Source organism: Lithobates pipiens, unplaced genomic scaffold (genome assembly GCF_037356315.1).
Source record: "Lithobates pipiens isolate NorthernLeopardFrog02 unplaced genomic scaffold, aLitPip1_a1.2 Scaffold_1, whole genome shotgun sequence".
NCBI classification, from domain to species: Eukaryota; Metazoa; Chordata; class Amphibia; order Anura; family Ranidae; genus Lithobates; species Lithobates pipiens.
In genome coordinates, this window is record NW_027507685.1 from 114,439,279 (window position 1) to 114,450,671 (window position 11,393).

An 11,393-nucleotide genomic window follows, 5' to 3' on the forward strand; every position below is an offset into this window, starting at 1 on the left:
CAGGAAAGGAAAATTACGGTAAGTATTTGATATAAATTTTCAGTTTTAATGAATTTAAAAAAAAAACTAACCAGTAAAGTTAGGCTTTTTTTTTGCTAGAAAATTACTTGGAACCCCAAAACTTAAAAATTATATATATTTTTTCAGTAGACACCCTAGAGAATAAAATGGTGGTTGTTGCAATATTTTATGTCACTCTGTATTTGCGCAGCGGTCTTTCAAATGCAATTTTCTTACTTGGAACCCCCAAACATTATATATATATTTTTTTTAGTAGACACCCTAGAGAATAAAATGGTGGTTGTCGCAATATTTTATGTGAGATTGTATTTGCGTAGCGGTCTTTCAAATGCAATTTTCTTTGAAAAAAATAACTTTAATGAATTTACAAAAAAAAAAAAAAACTAACCAGTAAAGTTAGTCCATTTTTTATTTTATTTTTTTATATATAATGTGTAAGATTTTACGTCACGAGAATCGCTATCTTTTTATTCTAAGCAAAAAAATAGTGATTCTCATTTTGGCCAGAATCGTGTTGACTGATATCGATCACATATCAAAGATATGAAGAAACAGTCCGTCATAAGAAATAATTGACTATTTGTTTTGTTTTTTACTAATTACAGCGGAGCTCCTGGCCACAGCCGGTACAAGGGGTGGGCGAGAGGGGGCGGGTTGCCCTGGGCGGAGTGTGAGAGGGGGCGGGTTGCCCTGGGCGGAGTGTGAGAGGGGGTGGGTTTCCCCAGGGGCAGGGTTTGAGAGGGGGCGGGTTGCCCTGAGCAGAGTGTGAGAGGGGGTGGGTTGCCCTGAGCGGAGCGTGAGAGGGGCAGGTTGCCCTGGGTCAGAGCGTGAGAGGGGTCGGGTTGCCCTGGGCGGAGTGTGGGAGGGGGTGGGTTGCCCTGGGCGCAGCGTGAGAGGGGGTGGGTTGCCTTGGGTACAGTGTGACAGGGAGCGGGTTGCCCTGGGCGCAGTGTGAGAGGGGGCAGGTTGCCCTGGGCAGAGTGTGAGAGGGGGCAGGTTTCCCTGGGCGCAGCGTGAGAGGGGGTGGGTTGCCCTGGGCTGAGTGTTAGAGGGGGCGGGTTGCCCTGGACTCAGCGTGAGAGGGGACGGGTTGCCCTGGGCGGAGTGTGAGAGGGGGTGGATTGCCTTGGACGGAGCGTGAGGGGGGCGGGTTGCCCTGGGGGCGCAGCGTGAGAGGGGGCGGGTTGCCCTGGGCGGAGCGTGAGAGGGGGCGGGTTGCCCTGGGTAGAGTGTGAGAGGGGGAGGGTTGCCCTGGGCGGAGTGTGAGAGAGGGCAGTTGCCCTGGGTGGAGCGTGAGAGGGGGTGGGTTGCCCTGGGCTCAGCGTGAGAGGGGGCGGGGTGTGAGAGGGGGCGGGTTGCCCTGGGCGCAGCGTGAGAGGGGGTGGGTTGCTCTGGGCGGAGTGTGAGAGGGGGCGGGTTGCCCTGGGCTCATCGTGAGAAGGGGCAGGTTGCCCTGGGCAGAGTGTGAGGGGTCGGGTTGTCCTGGGCAGAGTGTGAGAGGGGGCGGGTTGCCCTTGGCGCAGCATGAGAGGGGGCGGGTTGCCCTAGGGGGAGCGTGAGAGGGGGCAGGTTGCCCTGGGCGGAGCGTGAGAGGGGGCAGGTTGCCCTGGGCGGAGCGTGAGAGGGGGCGGGTTGCCCTGGGCGGAGTGTGAGAGGGGGCAGGTTACCCTGGGCGGAGTGTGAGAGGGGGCGGGTTGCCCTGGGCGGAGTGTGAGAGGGGGCGGTTTGCCCTGGGCGGAGCGTGATAGGGGGCGGTTTGCCCTGGGCAGAGTGTGAGAGGGAGCGGGTTGCCCCTGGCGCATCGTGAGAGGGGACGGGTTGCCCTGGGCGAAGCGTGAGAGGGGGCGGGTTGCCCTGGGCGCAGCGTGAGAGGGGGCGGGTTGCCCTGGGCGGAGTGTGAGAGGGGGCGTGTTGCCATGGGTGGAGCGTGAGAGGGGGTGGGTTGCCCTGGGCAGAGTGTGAGAGGAGGCGGGTTGCCCTGGGCGCAGCGTGAGAGGGCGCAGGTTGCCCTGGGCGGAGCGTGAGAGGGGGCGGATTGCCCTGGGCGGAGCGTGAGAGGGGACGGGTTGCCCTGGGCAGAGTGTGAGAGGAGGCGGGTTGCCCTGGGCGCAGCGTGAGAGGGGGCAGGTTGCCCTGGGCGGAGCGTGAGAGGGGGCGGGTTGCCCTGGGCGGAGCGTGAGAGGGGACGGGTTGCCCTGGGCAGAGCGTGAGAGGGAGCGGGTTGCCCTGTGCGCAGCGTGAGAGGGGATGGGTTGCCCTGGGCAGAGCGTGAGAGAGGGCGGGTTGCCCTGTGCGCAGCGTGAGAGGGGGCGGGTTGTGTGGGCGATACAGGCCGCTGATCGCCGCCATTACTAGTAAGAAAATATAAATAAATCAAAAATATCCCATAGTTTGTAGACGCTATTAACTTTTATGCAAACCGATCAATATACGCTTACTGGGATATTTTTTTAATAAAAAAATAATAATTAATATCCCATAGTTTGTAGATGCTAGGAATTTTATGCAAACCGATCAATATATACGCTCATTGGGATTTTTTTTTTTGAACATAAATATGTAGCAGAATCCATATTGGCCTTAAATTGATTAAGAAATTCGATTTTTTTACATTTTTTTTAATTGGATGTTTTATATCAGGAAAAAAATATTGTGTTTTTTTTTTTTCAAAATGGTTGCTTTTTTTTTATTTATAGCGCAATCAATAAATAAATAAATAAATAAAACTCAGAGGTGGTGAAATACCACCAAAAGAAAGCTCTATTGGTATTGTCTGGGTACAGCGTTGCAATATTGTCAGTTTTAGCGCAATTGTCAGTTAAAGTAAGGCAGTGTGGGTAAAGGACAAATACATCTTAATACAAAGCGCATGTATTCTTTTTGCTTAAACAAACCCCCAAGAAAAGGGAAAAGGAATGCAGCCGCCACATGTAAGGGCTGTAATGTAATACTGACATTTGTGTTGCTGGGTTTAGGTACACTCTGTCGGATACACTCTGTCGGGTACACTCACAATGTGATAAGAGAATCAGCCAGGCTCAATAATGAGGAAGCAGTACCTGTCTGTGTAATGAGGATTTATGCCCCCCCCCCCCCCACTTTGGTTACACAAGACACAATATTATTGGTGACATTCATGAATTGCGATTACCTCATTCGCCAATCCGACGGCACTCAGTGCTTTATCCTGGTGTAGTTTGCAATCCCATTCCAGGTAAACTGTTGCAAGCAGCCGCAGCACTTTGGCCTGATAATAAAAGCAGCGGAATAAGTGACTCTTATTAGAAATACATGACAGTAAAAAGGAATAAATGAAGTGTATATGCTGCATGTGAAGCCAGTGTTGCTCATGGCTATTTTACACTGTAAACATATCACTGTCAGGGAGTTTTCAATTGCTGGTTAAATAAGGGTATCTGTACATGCATGAGCCCCTGCGGGGGATCAGCAGAGCTGGGGGTTACTACTGAGTGGGGGATCAGCAGAGCTGGGGGTTACTACTGAGTGGGGGATCAGCAGAGCTGGAGGTAATGAGTTGGGTTGAAGTTAAAGTTGAAGCAAGTGTAAATGAGCCTCATAGTCATGGCTGGGCATGCACCCTTTGCAGAGCGCACATGCCTGGCATTGGCATCAAATGGGCTAGGTAAGAGTTGGTCTTACTCTGGATCAATGGCAGCTGGTCTTCATCTATTTCTTGGCAACCTGAGTTGGCCTTTACTGGTCCTCTACTACTGGACTTCTCCTAGTATATGGAACTCAACTACTACTACATGGGCCTCTACTTGTATGTGGACCTCTAGTAGTACATGGACATCTACTAGTACATTGGGCTCCAGTAGTACAAAGACCTCTACTAGTACATGGACCTCTACTAGTTCTTGGGCCTCTATTAATACATGGACCTCTGCTACTACATGGGCCTCTCCTAGTACATGGGCCTCTACTACTACATGGAACTCTACTAGTACATGGGCCTCTAGTAGTACATGGACTCCTACTAGTACAAAGACTTCTACTAGTACATGGGCCCCTTCTAGAGCATGGACCTCTACTAGCACATGAATCTCTACTAGTATATGGACCTCTACTTGTACATGGACCTCTACTAGTACATGGACCTCTACTAGTACATGGACCTCTACTGGAGCATGGACCTCTACTAGCAGATGGACCTCTACTAGAGCACGGACCTCTACTAGCAGATGGACCTCTACTAGAGCATGGACCTCTACTAGTACATGGACCTCTACTAGTATATGGACTTCTACTATTACATGGGCCTCTACTAGAGTACAGACCACTACTAGCACATGGACCGCTACTAGTACATGTAGCTCTATTAGTACATGGGCCTCTACTACTATATGGAACTCTACTAGTACATGGACCTCTATTAGTACATGGACTTCTACTAGTACATGGCCTCTACTAGCACATGGACCTATATTAGTACATGGACCTATATAAGTACATGGACCTCTACTTGTACATGGACCTCTACTAGTGCATGGACCTCTAGCAGCACATGGACCTCTACTACTACATGGGCCTCTACTAGCACATGGACCTCTATTAGTACACGGACCTCTACTTGTACTTGGACCTCTACTAGTACATGGACCTCTACTAGCACATGGGCCTCTACTAGCACATGGACCTCTATTAGTACACGGACCTCTACTTGTACTTGGACCTCTACTAGCACATGGGCCTCTACTAGCACATGGACCTCTTCTAGTACCTGGACCTCTGTTAGTACATGGGCCTCTACTAGTACATGGACCTCTATTAGTACATGGGCCTCTACTAGTACATGGACCTCTATTAGTACATGGGCCTCTACTAGTACATGGACCAAAAAATATTTGATTTATTTGATTTGAATAGCGGGTCGGATGTGATTAAGACTCTTCTGATCTACAATGAGAATGAATTGTGTAAATGTGAAGGAATTGCTGACCTGCATCTCGTTTCCTGTGGTGTAACGTGTGTCCACCTTACTGATGTCATAACTCTGCCTGCAGTGAGAAACATTCAATGATAAAGACACAATGTAACAAAAAAAGAAGGACATTTCTTGGAGGTGGATACAATGTAATCCCATCACTTCCCTCTCAGATCATCTTCATCAGAATACCCTCATTTTAAAAATTATTTCCAAAAACTGCAGCTTTCTATAGAATAATCCCCAGTGACCCCGCCATGGAGTTCCTAGTTCAGGCACTTCCTGTTATAGGGTGTCTCTCAGTTGTTCTCCCGTGTTGTTGTCACCCATCACATAGGCTTCTGATGGAGACCTCTGTGCACATATGACACAGACACGGTCCACTGGGGTCACCATCATGAGCCCCGCCCTGACAATTGCCATGCGCCCATCACTAGAGCATTGACCTCTATTAGTACATGGACCTCTACTAGTACATGGACCTCTACTAGAGCACTGACCTCTATTAGTACATGGGCCTCTACTAGAGCATTGACCTCTATTATTACATGGACCTCTACTAGTACAGGGACCTCTACTAGAACATGGGCCTCTACTAGAGCACTGACCACTATTAGTACATGGACATCTACTAAGCACTGACCTCTATTAGTACATGGGCCTCTACTAGAGCACTGACCTTTATTAGTACATGGACCTCTACTAAGCACTGACCTCTATTAGTACATGGGCCTCTACTAGAGCATTGACCTCTATTAGTACATGGACCTCTACTAGTACATGGACCTCTACTAGTACATGGACCTCTACTAGTACATGGACCTCTACTAGAGCATTGACCTCTATTAGTACATGGACCTCTACTAGTACATGGACCTCTACTAGTATATGGACCTCTACTAGAGCATTGACCTCTATTAGTAAATATACCTCTACTAGAACATGGACCTCTATTAGCACATGGGCCTCTGCTAGCACATGGACCTCTACTAGCACATGGACCTCTACTAGCACATGGGCCTCTACTAGAGCATGGACCTCTATTAGCACATGGGCCTCTACTAGTACATGGACCTGTACAAGTATATGGACCTCTAATTGTACATAGACCTCTACTAGTACATGGACCTCTATTACTACATGGGCCTCTACTAGTATTAGGACCTCTACTAGTACATGGTTCTCCTGTGTTATCACCCAGCACATGGGCTTCTGATGGAGATGTCTCTGCACACAAGACACAGACACGGTCCACTGGTGTCACCATCATGAAACCCGCCCCGAGAATTGCTATGCAGCCATCACTGGAGTATGGACCTCTATAAGTACATGGACCTCTACTAGTATATGCACCTCAACTAGTACATGGACCTCTACTAGAGCACTGACCTTTATTAGTGCATGTACCTCTACTAGTACATGGTCCTCTACTAGTACATGGACCTCTATTAGCACATGGGCCTCTACTAGAGCATGGACCTCTATTAGCACATGGGCCTCTACTAGTACATGGACCTCTAGTAGTGCATGGGCCTCTACTAGTACATGGTCCTCTACTAGAGTATGGACCTCTATTAGCACATGGGCCTCTACTAGTACATGGACCTCTACTAGTATATGGACCTCTAATTGTACATAGACCTCTACTAGTACATAGACCTCTACTAGTACATGGTCCTCTACTAGAGCATGGACCTCTATTAGCACATGGGCCTCTACTAGTACATGGACCTCTACTAGTGCATGGGCCTCTACTAGAGCATGGACCTCTATTAGCACATGGGCCTCTACTAGTATATGGACCTCTAATTGTACATAGACCTCTACTAGTACATAGACCTCTACTAGTACATGGTCCTCTACTAGTATATGGACCTCTACTGGTAAATGGGTCTCCTGTGTTGTCACCCATCACATGGGCTTCTGATGGAGACCTCTCTGCACACATGACACAGACACGGTCCACTGGTGTCACCATCATAAAACCCACCTTGAGAATTCCTATTTGCCCATCACTGGAGTACAAAGCTTCCTGTGAATGGATGAGTGGCCCTCAGCTGATTGTATTTTGCTCTGGGAGTGGGGCGGGAAGTTCTCATCCCACAGTGCTGTATTTTTTTATGAACACATGCCAAAAATGTTACCTGGTGGCAAAAAAATGTGCACACACATAAAGAGTGAAACACAAACGGGTGTACACAAGTCCTCCAAAATCAGAAGGCTTTGCACTTGGTCCATCTGGCCGAAACCAGACCGACCCCATTCTTTGGAGGGTCTGTCGAAACAGACTCACCCAAGTACTCGGTGGGGCTCCCCCCGAAGGGAGACCCCATGAGAGAGGGTGAACCAAGCCAGAAGGTTCTCCCAAGACTTTCAGGGCAGGCCCGAGGACCTGCACCTTACCAATCACACATAAAAAAAAATGCGTACAAACCTAAAAATACAAAAAGTGACAAACATAAAAGGGCTTAAATAAAAGAAAGTGGGGGGAGAAGGAAGTGGAGAGGAGAGTGAAAAGTGGCCATTGTGTGAAACAATGACCAGGAACTCCGACCAGGAATCAAAAAATTCCTCCGGTCCCAGCCAAAAGGACCGGCCCAGGAGGCAGGTGAGAAAAAAGCGCGTGGTATGGTGCAGTGACCGTGGCGCCATAAATCAAAGTGACCCTCACAGTGATTGTACGGCGTCCCCTGGACTGCTACTCCAGAGGAACATACACCATGGGCTTTCTTTCCAATGCTAGCCCACAGCCAGACCAGCGCAGCCTCCACCCCTACCAGGAAGGCCTGGAGCTCTGAGAGCTTAAAGAGAGCCCCTACTCATAGGCTCAACCACCGCTCCCGCCACTTCTGCCTAATTATATCCGGGAAATACTAACCGGTCCCTGCTGTCTTCTGGGGCAGATGAGGCGCCGCCATCTTCACTAAGGGAATAAGGAAGTGAAGTCTTGCGGCTTCACAGCCTGGTTCCCGACTGTGCATGTGCGAGTCGCGCTGAGCAATCCGACCGGTCCCTGCTGTCTTCTGGGACCTGTGTGTCTCCCAGAAGACAGTGGTGGGGGGCGCAGATGAGGCGCCGCCATCTTCGGTACAGGAATCAGGAAGTGAAGCCTTGCGGCTCCACAGCCTGGTTCCCGACTGAGCATACGCGAGTCGCGCTGTGTGATCCCACAGGTTCCTGCTGTCTTCTGGGACCTGTGTGTCTCCCAGAAGACAGCAGTAGGGGGGAGGGGGTGGAGGAGGCACCGGACATGGTGTAGATCACCACGGATACTGCAACTATCTATGCCCAGAAGTGGGAGCAAATACCTGGATTAGACAGGTGTCTGCTCTTCCCCTCCCCCCTGAAAGGTGCCAGATGTGACACGGGGGGGGGGGCAGGGGGGGTTCTGAAAAGTGGAAGTTCCATTTTGGGGTGGAAGTCTTCTTTAAACTTCACTGAGCCTTGGTCCACACGGCCACGACTTGAGAGTTCAAAGTTGCAGGACAAGTCGTGACCCATTAGCGGCAACAGAACCGTTCTACTAGGAGCCGAGTTGAGTCTCTCCGACTTAGAAGGAGGTCCCTGTACTACATTTAGTTCCACCTTCAATACGTCTCGAATTGACTTCTGTTAACAAACCTCAAGTCGCACCGAAATGTCAGATTCAAAGTCGCAGCAGTGAGAACCCCGGGGCTGAAAGCCGGAGATCAGTTTTACACTTCAACTTTTAGTGTTGAGCATTTCTGCAAAAAAAGAACGCTGCTGGCTTCAAGGAGAGTTCAAATAAGGTCCTGTGTGGATGAAGCCTAAAAATAAGTCTGACTTCTGACCACCAGGGGGAACCAAAACCACAAGAAGCATGTAACAACCGCTTTATGCTATAAGGAAAAACAACGTTATGCATTACAAAGTAAAGCCCTGAGCATGACATCATCAGTCCACACGTTAGGTCATCACCCCAATTATAATTGGCTCCGTCTCTAGTGTACAATCAGGTCTCAGGTTATACAACTCCATACATGTAACAATGGAGGAGGAAGATGGCAGTGTAACATTTGTGAAGCTCACACATCAGGGGGGGGGGGGGGGGTTGATTAATAAAAAACTGGAGAGTGCAGAATCTGACATGGCTCTGTAAAGTGACCAATCAGCTTCCAGGTTTTATTGCCGGAGCCTAAGAGAACAAGCTGAAGTTAGAAGCTGATCGGCTCCCATACACACAGCTGCACCATATTCCGAGTGCTCCAGATTTAGTAAATCTCCCCCCTCCTTCCTATTGTGTTCTTCACAGCTTTTCATTTTGGAAGAAGCCGTTTTCATCACTGCAGCCAAAACTTTGTTTAATTTACTTTAAAAGTAATAAAATCGGGATTAAATCTGAACTCCGGGATAATAAATCCATCGGTCATGTGACTTCTTCCGGGAAACCTTCTCCCAGATCTGTGCAGTCATCCAGTGTGGGACTTCCTGTAATAAAGACTGACCATGGCTGATCTCTCTTCTAGTGCAGGGAGACTGGTCTGGTCTCTGCCCCCTCCTATAGTAGGTGGAGCCTGCTGGGCCCCTCCCACAGCTTTGCTCTCTCTTCTTGTGCAGGGAGACTGGTCTTGTCTCCGCCCCCTCCTGTAGTAGACAGAGCCTGCTGGGCCCCTCCCACAGCTCTGCTCTCTCATCCTTGTGCAGGGAGACTGGTCTTGTCTCCGCCCCCTCCTGTAGTAGGTGGAGCTTGCTGGCCACTGTGACAGACCTAGATGGGACCAAGGCTCTTGGAGGGGACTGAATGCGAGCCTCTTGCCTTGTGATTATGGGCCCTCACATTTGGGGGAACGGTGCTCTTTGTGAGCTGTATGCCTGCGGACCCCTGAGGTGGTGTTACTTGGATTCAGGTCTGTGCCCCCCCAAGACACACAGACTCTGGATTTGTAAATGCCATGTTAGCAATAGACAGAATCACACTATTGGGACACAAACTCTTAGATGCTAATATCATCACCTCCAGCCACCTATCTGTGTCTTGTATAATGTAAATGAATCTAGTCTGGCTTGACACAGATTCTAAAGAGTATTTCACCTATTTTTGTTTTGTTGTTTGTGCTAATTAACCTGCAATTGAATGAAGGAGTCCAGTGTTGATTAGATAATTAGCTCATGCTAATTAGGTTAGGTTTTAGTCACCCTGCTGTATATATTTTGTGTGAGATCTCAAATAAAGGTTTCTCCTGATGTCCTCCAAGACTGGTGTCGTCTAGTTCTTGAGGGTTCCTATAGCCAAATCCATTGGACTTGTGTTCCAGAACTTAGGAAGCAGTATATAGATGGAAACACTCAATCGGAGTGTGAGGGACGTTCCGTCACAGGCATCTTCCACAGCTTTGCTCTCTCTATCTTGTGCAGGGGGACTGGTCTTGTCTCCGCTCCCTCCCATAGTAGGTGGAGCCTGCTGAACCCTTCCCACAGCTTTGCTCTCTCTCCTTGTGCAGGAGGACTGGTCTTGTCTCCGACCCCTCCTGTAGTGGGTGGAGCCTGCGGAGCACTTCCCACAGCTTTGCTCACTCTACCTTGTGCAGGGGTGCTGGTCTTGTCTCCACCCCCTCCTGTAGTAGGTGGAGCCTGCTGGGCCCCTCCCCCAGCTCCGCTATCTGCACAGGCCATGAACAGCCCACTGATGATGTCACTGCTACTTTTACAAGGTCATATCCGGGTTTGAGAAGGTATTTGGTACACACAAAGTGGATTTCTATCCTTTGTGGAATAGATATAAATGAAATGTTTTGTGTCCGCTGTTCAGCTTTAAGACAACTGTAGACTTTATACGGTGAAATGAAATGAGAAATATTTAATATGAAAAATCTGCCCCTTGCTACAAGATAACCGCCACGCTTTGACTTTTTTCCAGAAGTAATGCCTGCAGAAATCCGATAAGACGTAATGTAATAGAGGGCTGGACAATTTTACAGAGATAATCTTTATGAGAAGTTCCAGCACTGACGAGAATTCCGCCCCCCCTCCCCCATGTCCTCACACATTGAATGACATCAGGACTTACCTTAGCCAGAAGGTGCTCTGCTCATACTCTTTACCTTCATACATCTCTACTCCACAATTGTAACACAATATAGACAGGAGAGGCGCCTGAAAAACAAATACTCGACTTGTTAGTCATTTCTACTAGCAAACTCCCCCAACCACCCATCCATCCATGTCTCCATCCATCCATCCACCCATGGCTCCATCCATCCATCCACCCATCCTTGTCTCCATGCATCCACCCATCCATCAATGTCTCCATCCAACCATCCATCCATCCACCCATGTCTCCATCCATCCATCCACCCATGTCTCCATCCATCCACCCATCCTTGTCTCCATCCATCCATCCATCCAACCACCCATATCTCCATCCATCCATCCATCCATGTCTCCATCCATCCATCCACCCATCCTT

General features: G+C 49.0%; 1 long non-coding RNA gene across 1 annotated transcript; it reads right to left on the bottom strand.

Moving 5' to 3' along the window:
• Positions 1-3,172: 3,172 nt before the first annotated feature.
• On the bottom strand, positions 3,173-11,080 carry LOC143967431 (uncharacterized). Its single transcript, XR_013271636.1, has 3 exons — positions 10,995-11,080; positions 4,982-5,039; positions 3,173-3,268 (listed from the first exon to the last, which is right to left on the bottom strand). It is a non-coding gene; the product is annotated as an uncharacterized LOC143967431 (long non-coding RNA).
• Positions 11,081-11,393: the final 313 nt, after the last annotated feature.